Source organism: Acanthaster planci, unplaced genomic scaffold, assembly GCF_054643075.1.
Source record: "Acanthaster planci isolate LZ-2023a unplaced genomic scaffold, COTS_SCS Contig38, whole genome shotgun sequence".
In the NCBI taxonomy this organism is placed as follows: Eukaryota; Metazoa; Echinodermata; class Asteroidea; order Valvatida; family Acanthasteridae; genus Acanthaster; species Acanthaster planci.
The window spans coordinates 100,001-104,643 of NW_028257662.1; positions in this window are offsets into that span (position 1 = coordinate 100,001).

Below are 4,643 nucleotides of genomic sequence, written 5' to 3' on the forward strand. Positions count from 1 at the left end.
CTGCCCGGCCGCGAGTCTCAGGGGGCCGGCCCCCCACCTGACTTGAAAAGCGGGGTCGGCGGTGTGTCCCGCAGGAGGGCTCCGCCGGGAGCGAAGGGATGAGCTGCTGGGCGTCGAGTCTCGGGGGGCCGCCCCCGACCGACTGGAGATCCCGGGTTGGCGGCATACCCCGCAGGAGGGCTGCGGGGGAGCGGCGGCGGGGCGGCGAGTTGCCAAGTCGGTCCCGGTGACAGAGTTACGCAGCGGGAGCCGGACGGGCGGCGTCGCGGGGGCGCCCGCTGAAGATTTCCTCTTGGGACTTGGCGTTCCGCAAAATGCGGCATCTCCGGTATCGAACCCACTCGGGCGCAAAAACCGACTCGGCCCCACCGGCGAGCGGGCGCCGGGACGGGCTGCCCCTGCCGCGAGGCCCGGGGGTCCCGCCCCCCGACCTGATTGAAAAGCGGGGTCGGGGGTGCAGCCCGCAGGAGGGCTACGGCGCAGCGGCGCCGGGGCGGCGAGTTGCCAGGTCGGTGCCAGTGCCCCGCCGCGAGCGGCCGCGGGGCGGGCGGGGACCGGTCCGGCCGCGGGTGCCGGGCGGTCGGCGTTGCGGAGGCGCCCGCTGAAGAGATCTTCCCTGGACTCGGTGTTCCGAGAAATGTCGGATCTCCGGTTTCGACGCGACTCGGGCGCAGAAACCGACTCGGCCCCACCGGCGAGCGCCGGGACGGGCCGCCGGGTTCGCCGGGCCGAGGCGGCCGACCCCGGCCCACTGGAAAGGCGGGGTGGGCGGTACAGCCAGCCGGAGGGCTCTGGGGGAGCGGCGGGGCGGGCGGCCGGGCGGGGAGGGACCGGGGCCTCCGGCCCGGGGCAGCAGTCTCGCAGCGGGCGGCGACGGTCCCGCCGCGGGTGCCGGACGGGCGGCGTGGCGGGGCGCCCCGCTGGAGTTTTCTTCCTCGGACTTGCTGGTCCGAGAAATGTCGGATCTCCGGTTTCGACCCGACTCGGGCACAAAAACCTACTCGTCCCCACCCGCGAACGCCGGGACGGGCCGCCGGGCTCGCCGGGCCGAGAGGGCCGCCCCCGGCCCACTGGAAAGGCGGGGTGGGCGGTACAGCCGGCAGGAGGGCTCTGGGGGAGCGGCGGGGCGGGCGGCCGGGCGGGGAGGGACCGGGGCCTCCGGCCCGGGGCAGAAGTCTCGCAGCGGGCGGCGACGGTCCCGCCGCAGGTGCCGGACGGGCGGCGTGGCGGGGCGCCCCGCTGGAGTTTTCTTCCTCGGACTTGGTGGTCCGCGAAAAGTCGGATCTCCGGTTTCGACCCGACTCGGGCGCAAAAACCGACTCGTCCCCACCCGCGAACGCCGGGACGGGCCGCCGGGCTCGCCAGGCCGAGAGGGCCGCCCCCGGCCCACTGGAAAGGCGGGGTGGGCGGTACAGCCGGCAGGAGGGCTCTGGGGGAGCGGCGGGGCGGGCGGCCGGGCGGGGAGGGACCGGGGCCTCCGGCCCGGGGCAGCAGTCTCGCAGCGGGCGGCGACGGTCCCGCCGCGGGCGCCGGACGGGCGGCGTGGCGGGGCGCCCCGCTGGAGTTTTCTTCCTCGGACTTGGTGGTCCGCGAAATGTCGGATCTCCGGTTTCGGCCCGACTCGGGCGCAAAAACCGACTCGTCCCCACCCGCGAACGCCGGGACGGGCCGCCGGGCTCGCCAGGCCGAGAGGGCCGCCCCCGGCCCACTGGAAAGGCGGGGTGGGCGGTACAGCCGGCAGGAGGGCTCTGGGGGAGCGGCGGGGCGGGCGGCCGGGCGGGGAGGGACCGGGGCCTCCGGCCCGGGGCAGCAGTCTCGCAGCGGGCGGCGACGGTCCCGCCGCGGGCGCCGGACGGGCGGCGTGGCGTGGCGCCCCGCTGGAGTTTTCTTCCTCGGACTTGGTGGTCCGCGAAATGTCGGATCTCCGGTTTCGGCCCGACTCGGGCGCAAAAACCGACTCGTCCCCACCCGCGAACGCGTCATAGAGGCACCCCGGCCCTCGAGAGCGTCTCTCGTCGGGGTCTGTTGGGCCCGAAACGTGCGTATTTCAATGAGAGCGTTTTGGACCTTAACCCCCACTCCCTGGTTTGCCTATTTATAGGGGGGAGGGTGTCTCCGTCAGCAGGGCCAAAATTTGACCGGCCCCGATCCGATTTCCTGGCCGGTCCCAGGCCCGCCGCCGGCGGCGCGCGGCACGCCGCCGGGCCCGGCGGCCCCGGCCCGGCCTGAGAAATCCCCCCGACGGTGCGGCGAAGGAGACACCGGCCGGCCGGGCGGCGGGCCCGCTGGCCCGAGGGGACCCGCGGTGCCTCGCGGTGAATTCCCGTCCGGCGAAAACCGCACGCGGCCCCGCTGAGGCCGTGCGTTTCCGACACGACCGAGCCCCTAGCTCGGGAGCCCGGCTCCCCGGCGACGGCACGGTGGGTGCGGCGCGGTGAATTGCCCTCTCAGGAAAACCGCCGCAGCCGCGCGTCGCCCGCCCAAAGCCGTGCGTTTCCGACACGATTCCCCCGCCGATCCCGGCGGGGCGGGGCGGGTGGTGCGAGCTCAGCTCCGGCCGCCAGCAGGCGGGGCAGCCACGCGTCGTCCGTTTCGAGCCGTGCATTTCCGACACGACCGAGCCCCGAGCTCGAGAGCCCGGCTCTCCGGCGGCGGCACGGTGAATTGCCGTCCCGGCAAAACCGCCGCAGCCGCGCGTCGCCCGGCCAAAGCCGTGCGTTTCCGACACGACCGAGGCCCCGAGCTCCGGGGCGGCGCGGTGAACGGAATGACGTTGGCCGGCCCCCGGAACGGGCAACCGCTGGTGCGGTAGTAGGGAATTAGAGCAGCCTTCCCAGCCCGGGGCGGCCGTAGCCGCCGTAATAACGGAGATCCTCTGCCCGCTTTTCGGCCATTGTTCTGGGCCCACGCTCGAGCGAACACGGTGAAAGAAGGCAGACCCGCGTATATGGTAATCGGCCTTTGTCTGTCGCCCGGCAACGAAAAGACCGATTTTGCATCACAAACGCGGGCTTCACAATGGTCCCCGCTTATAAAAAGAGGCAGCGGGAATGCGGAAGCTTCAGTAGAGCCGCATGCCACCGAACAAGTGGGGAGAGCAGTGTCTGTAGTGTTCCGTCGTCTGGTTGTTCGTCGAAGCTCGGTCGGTGCTGCGCGGTGAATTGGCGTCCTGTGGGAAAACCGCCGCAGCCGCGCGTCGTCCCCTTCAAGCCGTGCATTTCCGACACCGTGGAGGCTCCACAGCGGTTCCTCGGGCGAAACCGGCTCCGGAGCGGCGGGACGGTCGGCCCGGCGCGGTGCATCGTCATCCTCGGGTAAAACCGCCGCACGTCCTCCGCCTCAAGCCGTGCATTTCCGACACGCTTCCTCGGGCGAAAACGGCGCCGGGCCGGCGGGGGCTGGTGGTGCGGCGCGGCCGACTGCCGTCTCGGGGAGGAAAAAAAAAACACCGCCGCAGCCCCACGCGGCCCCCCTAAAGCCGTGCATTTCCGACACGCCTCCCCGGGCGAAAACGGCTGGAGGCCGGCGGGGCGGGTGGTGCGGCGCGGTGAATCGCCTTCCTCGGAAATCCTGGTCCGAGAGGTTCGGATGTCCGAAGTCGCCCGCGGAGAGCGGGCCGGGCGCCTCCGGGCCTGCCGTCCGTCGGCTCGCCGGCCCACCCAAGGCCTCCGAGAGGGCTTTGCGCCGGGACAGGTTGGGCCCGAAACGTGCGTATTTCAATGAGAGCGTTTTGGACCTTAACCCCCACTCCCTGGTTTGCCTATTTATAGGGGGGAGGATGGTCTCGAGCCAGATATCAGTACAGCCCATCCCATCGTCCACACGATGCGGCCATTCCCGCACGGCGGAGCCCAAGGCACCGGAGCGATTCCCCCTCGGGTCTGGACGAGCCCGGCTCCGGAGCGGCGGGGACTGGTGCTGCGGGGCGGCCGATTGCCGTCCTGGCGGAAAAAAAAACTCGCCGCAGCCGCACGCGGCCCCCCTTAAGCCGTGCATTTCCGACACGCCTCCCGGGACGAAAACGGCTTGAGGCCGGCGGGGCGGGTGGTGCGGCGCGGTGAATCGCCTTCTTCGGAAAACCTGGTCCGAGAGGTTCGGATGTCCGGGGTCGCCCGCGGAGAGCGGGCCGGGCGCCTCCGGGCCTGCCGTCAATCGGCTCGCCGGCCCACCCAAGGCCCCTGAGAGGGCTTTGCGCCGGGACAGGTTGGGCCCAAAACGTGCGTATTTCAATGAGAGCATTTTGGACCTTAACCCCCACTCCCTGGTTTGCCTATTTATAGGGGGAGGGTGGTCTCGAGCTCCGATCGAGCTGCCTTGAATCAGTACAGCCATATATTGTCCATACAGTCTATAGAGATTCCCACGCGGTTGAGCCGGAGCCTTCGGTGCTATTCCCCCTGGGGTCTGGACAAGCCCCGCACCGGAGAGACCCGGCACGGGAGGTGCGGAACAAAAGTGGCGGCCCGCCGCCCCGCCGGGAGGCCCTCCGGGCGCTCCGCTAACGGCGTTACTCGGCGCGGCCGGCCGACCCTTCTTGCCCGGAAGAGCGTCGGCCAGGCCCGCCCGGCCTTGCCGAGGAGGTGTCGGACAGGCCGATCCCGGGCCGCTTCCGGCCCTGCCGGAGAGACCCGGGACGGGAGGTG